The sequence below is a fragment of the Microtus oregoni genome, unplaced genomic scaffold (assembly GCF_018167655.1).
Source record: "Microtus oregoni isolate MIOR12 unplaced genomic scaffold, Mior012 000025F_ref0000491, whole genome shotgun sequence".
Taxonomy (NCBI): Eukaryota; Metazoa; Chordata; class Mammalia; order Rodentia; family Cricetidae; genus Microtus; species Microtus oregoni.
In genome coordinates, this window is record NW_024543084.1 from 23290102 (window position 1) to 23306656 (window position 16555).

At 38.8% G+C, this 16555-nt stretch overlaps 1 non-coding gene and 1 pseudogene across 1 annotated transcript; both read right to left on the minus strand.

Moving 5' to 3' along the window:
- Nucleotides 1–13869: 13869 nt before the first annotated feature.
- Nucleotides 13870–14943, minus strand: LOC121462981 (annotated as a pseudogene).
- A 160-nt stretch (nucleotides 14944–15103) lies between these two features.
- LOC121463177 lies at nucleotides 15104–15289 on the minus strand. The gene has a single exon (XR_005976397.1). It is a non-coding gene; the product is annotated as a U2 spliceosomal RNA (small nuclear RNA).
- Between the last annotated feature and the right edge of the window lie 1266 nt (nucleotides 15290–16555).

Sequence of the window (16555 nt, forward strand, 5' to 3'; positions counted from 1 at the left end):
ATAGTCATCTAAGTTTGTCACATATAATTAGACTAATCAGGTTCTTTAGATATATAGAGATTATACTCAGTATAGATAGATAATCTTCAACTTCTTCAAAGAGCTGTAGAAAATGGCCTTTAATCTAACTCTGAGTTTTGTGGTAGTGAGACACAATTGCTCCTGGCAACACCACTCTATTCCCAAGAGAATGTTGAGCACCAAAGACACTCCACCTGGAGCCTTTCTTGTTGTCAGAACTGGCCTTGGGGCAAAGAAATGCCCATACCTCAACCACTGACAAAGATACAGAGCGTGCATCAATGGATAAAACAGGGCTGTCATATCCTGACAAGACAGGGTAAGATAGTTTTGAAAAGTTGCTTGCCTTTGAAAATGGTATGTCAGTTATGTTAGGCCTTAGCCAAAGTTGGTTGCTTCAACGCTGCTAATGTGACTTTGGGTGATTGCCTAGGTAGCTAGTTGTCTCTGTGATTTGTTGCATGTTTTGGAAGTTGTTTTACTGAACTTCCTAATTACCCAGGTAACATTATTTCCCTTCTCAGATCTTCGATGGGGTTGAAGACTATATAAATGTAGTTACTTTCTCTCATGACTTGGCCAAGTTATTTATTATACAAGACCTAAGCTAGTTAGAATAGGATATTTGTACTTATTGTATATAATTTCATAGTAGGTTTAGAACTCTCTTATTTAAACAAAAGGGGGAGGTGTTACGGGAGGTCCTCCCACTCCTCCAGCCTATCGCCGCTGAGATACCAGCCCATTGGGGCGTGGTCTCTCTCCCTTTAAAAAAGCGGCCACTTCCCTCTCCCCTCTCTCTTCACTTCCTGCTCTGCCGGTGACTAGACTCCCTTCCTGGTTGCACAGAGGGCTGACAGTGATCTGTAAGTTTTTTCCCCTTTAAATAAATACCACCCTATTAATCATAATTCCAAACTGGTGTGGCATTGTTTATGACTTACGCCTTCATATAACAGTACAGTGATTTCTCAGAAAATTAGGAAACAATCTTTCTCAAAACCCAGCAATATCACTTTTCGATATATACCCAAAGGATGCTCAATCATATCACAAGGACATGTGCTCGACTATGTTCCTAGCAGCATTGTTTGTTATAGCCAGAATCTGGAAACAACTTAAATGTCCTTTGACCAAAGAATGGATAAGGAAAATGGGGTACATTTACACAAAGGAGTACTACACAGCAGAAAAAAATGACATCTTGAAATTTTCATGTTTTTTTATTTTTATTTTTTTTTGACATCTTGAAATTTTCAGGCAAATGGATGGAGCTAAAAAAACATCATTTTGAGTGAGGTAACCCAGACCCAGAAAGACAAATATCATATTTAGTCACTCATAAGTGGTATTTAGACATAAAGCAAAGTAAACCAGTCTACAAATAACAATATCAGAGATCCTAGATAGCAATGAAGACCCTAAGAGAGACATATGTGGATCTAATCCTCATTCTAAGTAGAAAAAGATAAGATCTCCCCAGCAAATTTGGAGCATGAGGACCGTGGGAAAGGATTTAAGGGTAGGGGAGAGCCAGGGAGGGGAGCAAAGAAAATATACAGCTCAACAAAATCAATAAAAATGAAATAATTTTAACAGACCCAGGATAGAGAATGGAATAATTTGTCAGAGTTAAACAGGGTCAGAGAAAACCCTTTAGTGACTTTTTACAAAGACTAACTAAGGCTGTACAAATAGGGATATCTGACTCAGAAGCAAGACGTATTATGATTGAGTCTTTGGCTTATGAAAATGCAAATGTAAAATGCAAAAGGATTTTGGGGCCTTTAAAGCTCAGATCAGCACCCTTGGAAGAATGGGTCTTGCATACACTGAATGTTGATACATTTGACTATGGCACTGAAGCATGGGTAGAAGAAGCAATTTCCAATGGTAAAAGGAGACACCAGAATACCAAATGTTTTAATTGTGGCAAAATGGGTCATATGAAAAGGAATTGTAGACAACAGATTTTCAGAAATAATAATAATGCATCTTCTAGAAATAACAGAAATAGGAGGACTCAGCCTTCAGGTTTATGTAGACTATGTGGAAAAGGCAGACATTGGAAGAATGAATGCAGGTCTACAACAGATAGACAAGGCAACCTGATACTGACAGGAAACGTGAGAGGGGGGGCCTCACAGGCCCCCATGGCAAACATGGTTCAGTCATTTCCAGTTTCTGCAGAGACCGTGCCTCGTCAGGACAATTAGGAAGCCCCATGCCTACTGTTACAAGCAATAATGATCAGAAAGATGAGTTACGTGTGTTTTGGCAAACTTCTATAAATGATCAAAGACCTAAGCTGAGAGTGTGTGTAAATGGCATTTTTATTACTGGCCTGCTGGACACAGTTGCTGATGTAAGTATCATTACCCCAGAATCTTGGCATCCGTATTGGCCTCTTCAGAATGTAAATGTTCAGCTCCTGGGAATTGGAACCCTATCTCTAGTAAGGCAGAGCATGAGATGGGTTAAATGTATAGGGACAGAGGGACAAATAGAAATATTAAGGCCATATGTAGCCAATATTGCAATGAATTTATGGGGTTGTGACCTATTAAAACAATGGAATACCCAAATTAACATTCCTGCTACTTCTAGAGCCTATATTTCTGAGAATAATATTAAAAGATATTACAAACGGAGAAAACCTGCCATTCGGGCTGTACAAGAACAAGCAATTGATGTCCCTTCAGAGATACCAAAAGCCTTGCATCTCTAATCTCTCAAAGATCTTTATTATGAAGAAGTGTTGAATTTTGTCAAATGCTTTTTCTTCATCCAATGAAACGATCACGTTTTTTTCTTTCAGTTTATTTATATGGTGGATTACATTGATTGATTTTTGTATGTTTAACCAACCCTGCATCTCTGGGATGAAGCCTACTTGGTTATGATTGATGATTTTTTTGCTTTGTTTTTGGATTCGGTTTGCCAGAATTTTATTGAGAATTTTTGCATCCATGTTCATGAGTGAGATTGGTCTGTAATTCTCTTTCTTGGTTGTGTCTTTGTGCAGTTTTGGTATCAGTGTAAATGTAGCTTTATAAAAAGAGTTTGGCAATGAGCCTTTTGTTTCTATTATGTGGAACACTTTGAGGAGTATAGGTATTAGGTCTTCTTGAAAGTTCTGGTAGATTTATACACTAAAACCATCTGGCCCTGGGCTTTTTTTGGTTGGGAGAGTTTTTATGGCAGCTTCTATTTCCTCAAGGCTTATAGGTCTATTTCAATTGCTCACCTGGTCTTGATTTAATTTTGGTAGGTGGTATATATCTAAAAAATTGTCCATTTCTTTCACATTTTCCAGTTTTGTGGAGTACAGATTTTTGTAGTAGAAGCTAATGATTCTCTGAATTTCCCCAGTGTCCATTGTTATTTTCCCCTTTTAATTTCTGATTTTGTTAATTTGGATATTCTTTCTCTGCCTTTTGATTAGTTTGTATAAGGGTTTTTCACTCTTGTTGATTTTTCTCAAAGAACCAGCTCTTTGTTTCATTGATTCTTTGTTTGGTTTTGTTTCTATTTTGTTGATGTCAGCCCTTAGTTTGATTATTTCCTGTCTTCTCCTTTTGGGTGAGCCTGCTTCATTTTTTTCTAGAGCTTTCAGGCATGTTGTTAGGTCATTGATGTGAACTTTCTCCATTTTCCTTACATGGCACTAAGTTCTATGAACTTTCCTCTTAGCATTGCTTTCATAGTGTCCTATAGGTTTGGATATGTTGTGCCTTCATTTTCATTGAATTCAAGGAAGATTTTAATTTCTTTCTTTATTTCTTCCTTAATTCAGGATTGCTTCTGTAGTTGACTGTTCAGTTTCTATGAGTTTGTAGGCTTTCTGGGGGTAGTATTGTTGTTGAATTCTAACTTCAATCCATGGTGATCTGATAAGACACAGTGGATTATTCCATTTTTTTTGTATCTATGTTCTTGGTTTGTTACTGAGAATGTGATCAATTTTAGAAAAGGTTCCATGAGGTACTGAGGAGAAGGTATATTCTTTCCTATTTGGGTGGAATGTTCTATAGATATCTGTTAAGACTATTTGATTTATTACATCTGTTAGTTCTCTTCTTTCTCTGTTAAGTTTCTGTCTGTTTGACCTGTCCATTGTCAAGAGAGGAGTGTTAAAATCTCCTACTATTAGTGTGTGGGGTTTAATGTGCTATTCAAGTTTCAGTAATTTTTTTTTTACATATGTAGGTGCTCTTGAATTAGGGGCATAGATATTCAGGACTGAGACTTCATGTTGATGAATTGTTCCTGTTATGAGTATAAAATGTCCTTCTTTAACTCTTCTGATTGATTTTAGTTTTAAATCAATTTTGTTAGATATTAGAATAGCACACCTGCTTGTTTTTTAGGTCTGCTTGATTGGAAAACCTTTTCCCAATCCTTTACTCTTAGGTAGTGTCTGTCTTTGAGATTGAGGTGTGTTTCTTGTAAACTGCAGAATGCTGGATTCTGTTTATGTATCCATTCTCTTAGCCTGTGTCTTTTTATAGGTGAATTGAGATCATTAATATTAATCACTATTAATGACCAGTGGTTTTTAGCTCTGGTTATCTTTTGGTAGTAGTGTTTTTGTGTTTTCTTTCTTTGGGTTATGCTGGTGGGGCATTATCATATGCCTGCGTTAGCTTTCTTGGGTTGTGGTTTTCCTTCTAGTGCTTTCTGTAAGACTGGGTTTATGGATACGTATTGTTTAAATCTGTTTTTGTCATTGAATATCTTGTTTTCTCCATCAATGGAGAATGAAAGCTTTGCTGGTTACAGTAGTCTGGGCTTGCATCCATGATCTCTTATTGTCTGCAGCACATCTATCCCGGACCTTCTGGCTTTCATGGTTTCTATAGAGAAGTCAGGTGTAATTCTGATAGGTTTACCTTTATATGTTACTTGACCTTTTTCTTTTGCAGTTCTTAATATTCTTCCTTTGTTATGTATGTTTTATGTTTTGATTATTATATGGTGAGGGGATTTTTTTGATCCAGTCTATTTGGTGTTCTGTAAGCTTCTTGTACCTTCATAGGTATATCCTCTTTAGGTTGGGAAAGTTTTCTTCTATAATTTTGTTGAATATATTTTCTGTGCCTTTGAGCTGTAATTCTTCTCCTTCTTCTACCCCTATTATTCTCAGGCTTGGTCTTTTTATGGTGTCCCAGATTTTCTGAATGTTTTGTGTTAAGAATTTGTATGATTTAGCGTTTCCTTTTACCAATGAGTCTATTTCCTCAATAGAATCTTCAGCACCTGATATTCTTCCTTCTATCTCTTGTATTCTGTTGTTTATACTTGTCTCTGTAGTCCTCTTGGTTTGTGTTTTCTTTATTACCTCTATTTCAATCTTCAAATCTTGAACTGTTTCCATTACCTGTTTGATTGCTTTTTCTTAGTTTTCTTGGTTTTCTTTGAGGGATTTATTAATTTCTTCCAGCTTTTTGTTTATCTTCTCCATTTCTTTAATGGAGTTTTTCACTTCCTCTTTAAAGGTATTCATCATTTTCATTAAGTAACGTTTAAATTCATTTTCTTCTATATCTTCTGGGTTAGGATGATTAAGTCTTTCTGTTGTGTGTCCGCTGAGTTCTGGTGGTACCATGTTGCTTTTTAGGATGTTGGAGTTCTTGCATTGGTACCTTCCCCACTCTTTTTTCAACTCTTGTGTCTACAAGAATTTCTCTCTATGGAGCTTGCAGGGAATGACTCATTGGGGGTGGGGTAGATGGCTATCTGGAAGACCAGCTCCCTGTTGGCTGCTAGGTATGCCGAAGGCACCTGGTTAAGGGGGCCCCTGGCCTTTCTCTCACTTAGAGGTTTGAGGGAGTCAGCAGCCCAGGGTCCCAGGGTCACTGTTGTCTCACCTCTTATGTTCATCAAGTATTGGACTCCATGGAGCTTGCAGGAAATGATGTGTTGGGGGCGGGGTAGATGGCTGTCTAGCAGACCAGCTCTCTGTTGGCTGCTAGAAATGCCAAAGGCACCTGGGGAGGAGGGCCTCTGGCCTTTCTCCCAAATGGAGATTTTAGGGAGTGGGGGGGGGTCTGGGTTCCCAGGGCCACTGTTGTCTCACTTTTTATGTCCACCAAGAATTGGCCTCCACTCACTTTTCTGCTTTTAAAATGGAAATTCTCCCTTCCAGAGAATTTTTTTTTATTCCCAGGCAAACAGGAATGTGTAGTTACCCTGTCATTTTACCTGTATGTAATTGGACTTTGATAACCATAAATGATAATGTGACTGTCTTTGTCACTGAAGTCATTATTAGGACCTTTGAGTGTTTATGGCTTTGACCTAGCACTATCATGACAAAGCAAGCACTTTTGTGTGCACATAGTCAGGTTTCTGTCTGAATTCTATTTTCTTTGTCAGCCATCTAACTTCTCAGAGACCCAGCTATAGAATAAAACTAATTAACAGAGACCCCAAATGATTCGGAAGGATGGAAGGAAGGAAGAAGAGAGAGAAGCACGTGTAGAGATTATTGCTGTGTTACTATAGTGACAGAGTTATTGTGTACTGAAAGTAACTGTTCCAAGAGTGATATGACTTGACTCTGCATAATGCAATTGTCGAGCATTAATACACAGTTGTGATGGATAGTTTTATGTCAGCTTAGCTCAAGCTAAAGTAATCTGAGAGGAGGGAGCCTCAATTGAGAAAATGTCTCCACAAGATCAGGCAGCATGTAGACTTGTAGGACATTTTCTTAATTAGAGATTGATGGGGAGGGTTCAGCCCATTGTGGGTGGTGCCATCCTGGGCTGGTGGTCCTAGGTTCTATAGGAAAGCAGGCTGAGCAAGTTATGAGGAGCAAGCCAGTAAGCAGCACCCCTCCACGGCCTCTGCATCAGCTCCTCCCTCTTAGTTCCTGCTTTGCTTGAATTTCTGTTCTGACTTCATTCAACAATAGAGTAAAATGTGGAACTGTAAGCCAAATAAACCCTTTTCTCCTCAACTTGCTTTTGGTCATGGTATGCCATCACAACAATGGTAATCTTAACTAGGAGAATAATCATAATGTCTTCCTTCCAGGAACTTGGAAATGAATGGTTTGTATCAGCTTCAGACCATCAAAGAGTTTATAAATATTATATCAAGCCTTTCCTTGGATGACTACGTCAGCCAGGCTGTAACTGGATAAAAGTGAGGAAAGAATAGGAATGAGGAAGTAATGAGGGAGAAGCAGGGAGTGTGTACATGTGAGAAAAGACTTCCTATCTTGACACCTTCCCTGGAATTTTTGACCATCTCCAGAACCTTTCTTCATCACTATGAACAGAGTCTGCTTCCCTGTTTTCTTTTTTTTACTCGGCAGCAGTGTTTTTTTTTTATAACAGCATGGGCTAATGGCTCAGGGATGGACTAATGTGCCTCAGAAAAAGATACACAAGATCTATGAGCTTTTCCTGTGTAGTGCCTGGAACCCAGTCCCAGACATAGTAGTTAGAAGCTAGATGGAACAGATGTCCAACCTCTTTTCTGTCCCTCTTGACCTTGGGGTCTTTATTTCCAGAAGTAGCAGTAACATCTTTATTTTAGAGTAACCAGGACTGGGAAACTTGAGATATCTCCTACAGAAAATCATGGAATTGGCCTTGTTTTGCTGTCATGCAAGGCATGTATCATAGGTTAGAGTCCATACATGGCTCCTGGGGAACTGTGTGCCTTTCAGTTCCTGAGAAACCAAGGCACTCCCTCAGGCAGTGGAGCATTTATGCTGTCTATGTATCTCTGTGTTCCCTAGAAGTCAGCAAAGAATATAGAAGCTTGCCTGTACCCTTGATGGCTTTTGCAAACGTCATTGTATCCTGGCAATTGCAATGTGTTCTTCATGGCAACCACCATTATGTTATGTTTCTGATAAGGGGATAAAAAGTCTGATTTCTTGCACTAAAGTTATCTCATCCCCACTCTTCTGTGACCCCTCTGAACCTGGTTTGATTGACATTCTCTCTGACCACAATCAGATAATTCTGGCTTGGTAAGAAAGCACTGGTGCTTATACTGGCCTCATTATCCCTCCCTGGCTACCTTTTTCTACTTCATAACTTCCAACTACCAATTATCAAGAGAAAAACTTACCAGTCATCAGAAAATAAATAATAATAAATAGGTGGAACAGACTTGGCCTGGAGTGGGCATCAGAACTGCTTCCAAAGACCTACAGTTCTAGCATGCAAAACAATAAAGTGACTTGTTCTCTGTGGACCCAGAAGGTAGAGATATGATGCATATAAAATCTGCAGAGGTAATAAGGGCTCCTTTCAGAAGATCATTCTAAAGTTTAAAATATTGTCAACCCAGTCAAACTTCCAACATGGATGGTGGAGGGTCCCACAAAATCCCCCTGTAGCTGAGGAGCGTTTGGCAGTTGATGGCTGATGGGAGGAGGGAACATCAGTTATTTTTTTAGGGATGCTGTCCTTGGTGGTTTCCTGTGGCCTAGTGGATGACTCTATATCCATGCACATATCGTCATCAACAAAGTTATTAGAAAAAGAGTTATCAGTTATTAAAAATTAAAAGTATATAAAGCTGGAAGGGAGAAGTGATGAGATTGTTTGGAAGGAGTTAGTGGTGATATGTTATTAAAACATATTATATTCATATATGATGTTCTCAAAGAATAAATAAAATGTATTTTTAAAATTGTTAAATTTATATATACATATAAAATATATAGGAACAATTTTCTTATATTTTATAGTCTATATGTGTAAACCATATACTATTTATAGTTGCCTATGTCTGTTCTTTGTATGGATGGAATCATTCATAATTTTTCAGTCAACATGTTTGGTTTTGATATTCATTCCCCCATTTCACACTCTCATTCTCACTATTATTATTAGGGCATTTAAAAAGTTTTGAAATTCTCACTGTTTCTGATTTTAGAAAAGAATATTTTTAACATGTTATATACAGTGTGATATCACTAGTAGTTTTGGGGTGACATTGTTAGAAAACACATTAATATTCTGACAAGTAAATGCTTAAACCAAATGGAATAGATAGCTACAAGCAATGCTAGTCAGTTGTGGCTACATGACAATTAATTGAATCTCTGTGAACAACTTTTGGATTTTAGAATTGCAACTGACAGAATTACAGTCTTTTTAAGATTGTATCATGATCCAATTATTCATTCTCTTGTTGATGAACATTTGAGTTTGTTGTCATGCTCTTTCCATTATTTGAAAAATAATTACCTCAAGTGGAACACCTGATCTCATAAATATCAGTTAAATAAATTTGTCTTGGCTCCTTCCATTGTGCATTTCTTCATTAAAAACCTGAATGTGAGTTGGATAAACACTTTGAAACCACCGTCTCCCAAAGAGACGGTTATCTACAGTAACAATAATGCATTGTATTTTGTGCTTATTGTTGCTATTTTAGTAATAGTCCATGATTTATGATTGCATTAGAAATAACCAAGAAGCTGGTATTTTGTTCACTATTGAACTTATATGAGGCTAGTATTATTATTATTTTTTATTTATTTATTTTTATTGAGAAAAGGAAAAAAAAGTATCCGCCTCCTCCCAGCCTCCCATTTCCCTCCCCCTCCTCCCACCATTCTCCCTCTCCCCTCCACTCCTCTTCTCCTCCCTCCCCAGTCCAAAGAGCATGTTCTGGCTTTGTGGGAGCCTAGCCAGTTTGGATGCTCACCTTCCTAGACATGGATGGAGGGGGGCGGATCTTGGACTTTCCACAGGGCAGGGAACCCAGACTGCTCTTTGGGCTAGTATTATTTTTATAGGCAAAAGAGGAAACCAAAATAAATTAAGCTCCAAATATTTTTCCATGTTTACTTTATCTTATACATATCTTTCACAATCTTTTGTTACTCTTGTTCTAGTTTCTTTACAGTGTATGCCAAGGAGTAGAATTGTTTACTAGGTCATTGGTTCAGGTCTTCTGAGACCCGCCAAGGAGTGAACTCACACAGATCACACTACACCCACACACCACACATATGCACCACATACATACACTACATACACCATACCACACACACACTACATACACCATACACACATAAGCACACATTACACATACAACACATACATCACAGACACACAAACACACACACACACACAAAACCAAGGGGGTGATAATTCTGTGGGTTTTCCTCACACAATATGGATATTAAGAGGGTCTGGGCGTGAGTCTGGGACCTCTCAGGGAGTAGGCAAGAACCAGGGATCTCTGCGGGTCCAGGCATGAGTCTGGGACCTCTGAGGGAGTAGGCCTGAGCCAGGACCTCTGTGGATCTGGGTGTTGGTCTGGGACGTCAGAGGGAGTAGGTAGGAATTGGAAACCTCTGTGGGTCTGGCATAAGTCTGGGATCTCTGAGGGAGTAGGATTGAGCAAAGTCCTTTATGGTTCTGCTGCACCCAAGACTGGGTGCACCCGAGTCTTGGAACTCTGAGGGTGTAGATTAGAGCCAGAGATCTTTACAGGACCAACCCAATGCCAGGGACCTCTGTAGGAACAGATCCAGACCAGGGACAATTACAAAAACGGGTCCGATCTGACAACCTAGGCTAGAGCAGGCCTGAGACTGTAACTACATGGAGTGGAGCAAAGCCCTGGAGTGCAGAGGAAACTCCAGAACACAGAGGGACCAATGGGGTAACTAGAACCATGGCACTGACTATACCATCAGGAACAACCATCTGAGCGTGGATTCTCTGGCACCTAGATGATTAATCACCAGAACCACAGACAGCCTCAACCACACCAATTAGAGGAAAAAATGAGTAGACAAGGTAAGAACACATGCAACATCACAAAGAGAAACACAACACTAGTAAAATCTAGACACACTACAACAGCAAGACTTGAAGGAACATACCTAAAAATAATAAAGGCAATCTATAACAAGTCAACAGCCCACTCAGACTAAATATAGAGAAACTCACAGCGATTCCACTGAAATCAGGAACAAGACAAGGTTCTTCACTCTCTCCATATCTATTCAATATACTTCTTGAGTCCTAGCTAGAGCAACAAGACACCAAAGGGAGATCAAGGGAATACAAATTCGAAAAGAAGTCAAACTCTCACTGTTTGCGGATGATATGATAGTTTACAGAAGTGACCTCAAAAATTCTACCAAGGAACTTCTACAACTCATAAACACTTTCAGTAATGTAGAAGGATACAAGATTAACTAAAAAAAAAATTAGTAGCCTTCCTGTACACAAATGATAAATGGGCTGAGAAAGAAATCAGAGAAACATCACCCCTCACAATAGCCACGAATAGCATAAAATATCTCATAGTAACTCTAACCAAACAAGAGGAAGACTTGTATGACAAGAACTTTAAATCTTTGAAGAAGGAAATTGAGGAAGATACCTGAAAGTGGAAAGATTTCCCATGCTATTGGGTACATAGAATTAACATAATAAAAATAGCAATCTTACCAAAAGCAATCTACAGATTCAATGCAATGTCCATCAAAATCCCAGCAAAATTCTTCATAGACCTCAAAAGTATGGCACTTAGCTTCATATGAAAAAGAAAAAACCCAGGATAGCCAAAACAATCCTGTACAATAAAAGAGCTTCTGGAGGCTTCACAATACCTGACTTTAAACTTTAGTGTAGAACTACAATACTGAAAAAAGCCTGGTATTGGCATAAAACCAGACAGGAGGATCAATGGAACTGAATTGGAGACCCAGATATTAATCCACAAATCTTTGAATACCTGATTGTTGACTAAGAAGCAAAAAAAATATGAAATGGTTAACAGAAAACATATTTAACAAATGGTGGTGCCATAACTGGATATCAATATGTAGAAAAATGATAGTAGATCCTTCGTTATATCATGTACAAAACTCAAGTCCAAATGGATCAAAGGCCTCAACGTAAAGCCAGCCACACTGAACCTCATAGAATAGAAAATAGGAAGCACAATGGAATGCATTGGCACAGGAGACCACTTCTTAAATGTAACCCCAGTAGCACAGACACTGAGAGAAACAATTAATAAATGGGACATCCTGAAACTGAAAAGCTCTGTAAAGGAAAGGACATGGTCAACAAGACAAAATAACAGCCTACAGAATGGGAACAGATCTTTATTAACCCCACTTCAGACTGAGGTCTGATTTCCAAAATATACAAAGAACTCAAGAAATTGGCTATCAAAAGAACATAAAATCCAATAAAAAACTGAGTACAGATCTAAACAGAGAACTCTCCACAGTGGAATCTAAAATGGTTGAAAGACATTTAAGGAAATGCTCAACATCTTTAGTCATCAGAGAAATGCAAATCAAAACAACTCCGAGATTCCGTCTTACACTTGTAAGAATGGCCAAGATAAAAAACACTGATGACAACTTATGCTGGAGAGGTTGTGGGGAAAAGGGAACACTCCTCCATTGCTGGTGGGAATGTAAGCTGGTACAGCCCCTTTGGATGTCAGTGTGGCGATTTCTCAGAAAATTAGGAAACATCCTTCCTCAAGATCCAGTAATACCACTTTTGGTTGTATATCCAAAAGATGTTCAATTGTACCACAAGGACATATGCTCAACTATGTTCATAGCAGCATTGTTTGTCATATCCAGAACCTGGAAACAACCTAATTGTCCCTTGACTAAAGAATGGATACAGAAAATGTGGTACATTTACGTAGTGGACTACTACACAGAAGAAAAAAATAACATCTTGAAATTTTCAGGCAAATGGATGGAACTAGAAAACATCATTTTGTGAGGTAACCCAGATGCAGAAAGACAATTGTCACATGTATTCACTCATAAGTGTTTTTTAAATATAAAGTAAAGTAAACCAGTCTACAAATAACAATACCAGAGAACTTGGACAACAACAAGGATCCTAAGAGAGACATACATAGACCTAATTAATCTACATGGAAAGTAGAAAAAAACAAGATCTCCTAAGTAAACTGAGAGTATGGGGACCTTGAGAGAGGGTTGGAATGGAGTGGAGTGGTAGGAGGGGGAGCAGAGAAAAATGTAGCGCTCAATAAAAACTAATAAAATTAAAAAGAAATATTTTACCTGATATCTGTTTGTCTCTTATCACTGTCAAATTAGTGCATAGAACTGAACCACCATGACATGTAAGAGATTTATTGGGCAGTGGGTAAGTAAAAGTCTTCAGACTCAGCTTGAAGTCTACAGAAGAAAATGGAAGGAAGGCGGACTGGGGTAAAAAGAGAATCTTGTAGTGCTATAAAGTACCAGGAAAGGTTTTGTTGGTGGAGCGCCATAGACTCTAATTGGTCCTTCAAAATAACCCCATGAATCTCTGGAACAAACCTGTCTTGGTACCTGTGCAATGTTCTAATGTTCTCTCATTGTCTAGAAACAAACATGGCATAAACACAGCAACACATTGTTGAACTGTTGATTTAACTTCTACAGGGAGAGAAATGTGCACATTCTACTGTATTCTTCCAGTCAGTGCTGTGGTAGAATGCCCCTTACACTGTCAAGATTTATCACTCGTATTAGTTTAATAAAATGCGGACTGTCCAGTAACCAGGCAGGAAGCATAAGCTGGGCAAACAGACTAAGAAGTCTGGGAAGAGGAAAGGCAGAGAGTCATTCACCAGCCGGATGTTGAGGAAGCAAGATGAGCATATCTTACTAAGAAAAGGTATAAAGTAACATAGTTAAACATAGAAAAGAATTATGGGTTTGTTTAAATTGTAAGGGCTAATTAATAATAAGTCTGAGCTAACAGGACAAACAGTTTATAATTAATATAAGCCTCTGTCTTTGGGACTGAATGGCTACAGGACTGGGCAGGACAGAAACTTCTATCTACAAGTCAACCTTTTAAAGGCCTATTTCATGTCTTTGTTTCCAAGGCTGTATATGAAAGGATTCAGCATGGGGGTAACTACTGTGCAGATGACAGTGACCACTCGGTCCTTTGTCACTGAGTAGGTGGATGAGGGGCTAATGTACACAGATATTATGGTTCCATAAAATAGTGCCACAACAGTGAGGTGGGCTCCACAGGTAGAGAATGCTTTGTACCTTCAGAACTGTCCAGGTGATACAGATATAAGAGATGACAATAAAGATAAAAGGGCTCATGATAACAATAGAGCCCTCTGTGAAGGCCAAAAGCTCATTGATGGAGGTATCAGAGCAGGAGAGTGTCAGCAGTGGTTGCACATCACAAAAGAAGTGATGGATAACATTGTCTCCACAGAAAGAGAGGCGGCCCATGAGAATCGTATGAGTGAGTGAAGATGTGACACTGCCCAGGATGCCATCACTAGCAAGCAACAGCACCTGGGGCTCATGGTTGTGGTGTAATGGAGTGGACGGCAGATGGCAACATAGCAGTCAATGGCCATTGCAGCCAAGAGGAAATTGTCTGTAATACCAAAAGCCACAAAGAAATACATTTGAGCAAGGCACTGGGTAAAAAGGATAGTCTTTCTCTGCGTCAGCAAATTCACTAACATCTGTGGCACGATGACAGTGGTAAAGCAGATGTCCACCAGGGACAGGTTGGAGAGGAAGATGTACATGGGAGTATGTAGGTGGGTAACTCCCTGGATGACTGCAATGATGACTGAGTTACCAATCACATTTATCAGGTACATGGTAAGGAAGGTGGCAAAAAGCCATACCTGTTGTTTGGGATCACTGGTCAGTCCTAGAAGGAGGAATTCTGTCATGTGGCTCTGGTTTTCCCTGAGCACTGCTGTCCTGCAAGCAAAAAATATACAAGGATTGTTAGATATGTGTTTTGACTTTGAGTCTCCAGTCTGATGGAGGGGATGCCTCAGAAGTGTTCTGTTCATGCACTGTGTATGGATGCTGTTCATATTGATTGTCATACTGTCATAATATGGCTTCATAGAACTGGTCTTGGGATACTTTAGATTCACATCCAATTTCATAACTCTTTTTGTAAAGCCAAATGGAACACTTCAGCTCTTTTTGTTTGACCACAAGACAAAATTTATGGTAACTGCTTTTTATTTTTTCATAGGAAAGGTGTACAGAAAATACTCATTTTAATTGCCAAAGGTGTATTGATGACACTTTTTTTCTCCCCCAAAAGGGTCTACCATTCCTGGAAAAACTGTAATACCAGGTTGATGTGTGGTGTGTATGGAGTAAGCTTTTATTCCAAGTCCTGTTTCCAAAACTCCATGTAATATATTGTCCTCGGATGGAGGATGTATCAGATATTAGACTGATAAGAACTACACTTGATCTTAGCCAAAATGCCCAGAAAATGATGGCACATTTTTTGCCCAGTTTTTCTACTATTCTTTTAAAAAGTTAATTTTTTAATTCAATTTCTGACTCTGTTGGTGCATTTCCCAAGTTCAAATTTTATGCTTCTTGATAAGGAAAGTCTGCTTGATCCTGTGTTGTTCCAGTTCTTCCTTTTCTGTGCAGCATCAGTTTCTACCTCATGCTTCCAGTCAGGGTTTTCCTCTCCCTTTTTAAGAAAAAGTAGGCATCCCAAGATTCTTTGCAGTAGCCCAATATACATTCTAGGGATGTGTTCCTGGGTCAAACCCTTCTTGGGGAAAAGTACTTTTGTAATTCTCTTGGTAGCTTAAAATGTGGGGCAAAAAGTTTAGTTTAGGAGGAGCTTGCCCCGGAGGATTCGCATGTCGAACAGGGTATGTTAACTGTCCAGTGGGGTAGGAAGGTGAAAATACGTTTCTGATAGGACTCTGTTTACTTAACACTGGGCTTGACACTACATACAGATTGTGTCCCACAATCTAAAGTGGGTGGTGTCAAGCTTATATAAAGAGGACAGAGGCAGAAAAGAGAACAAACACAGGGCCAGGTATGGCATTTATGTCTGTGTGCAAAGGTGTGAGTGTGGAGACTGGATAAAGCATTGCCTCCAAAGAGAAATAAAAACAACCTCAAAGTTAGATTTTTAAAATTCTGGACTTGGGAGTTGAGTCTGAGTGCTTGAACCAGAAATCTCAAAGCATAAAAACCTCAGAAATATTCTCAGACAGAGGTCTGCTTTAACAGACAACTCCCAGGGTAAGAGGATCTTTCAGTTTATAGGAGAAGGGCATAAAAGACAGATAGAAAGTAGACATGAGCAAACACCTTAATTAATATACTTTTGTGTAAAATATCCCATAATAATCTAAGTACTGATGAAATAAATATGAAAACTGGGTATATAAATGCACACTTCTAATACCAGCTACTCAGGAGGGGTGAGAAGATCTTCATTTCTAGGTCAACCCAGGCAGCTTGTGAGACTTTGTATCTCAATAAGAAGTTACATTGGACTGAGAATGTAGCTCCATAATAGAATACTTGTCTAGCATTGATGAGGCTCTGTGTTTAATTCCTGAAGGAAAAAAGAACCTTCCCCAAACAAAACAAAACAGAAAACCTAAAGTAAAAGAGCGAAAAGACAATGCATTTATTAAATTAAAAGTGTAGAATTCAAAGAGTTTTCTAAAAATATATGGATTGGGAGGGAAATAATGGTAGAGGGAGGAACAGATTTGACTAAAAGGT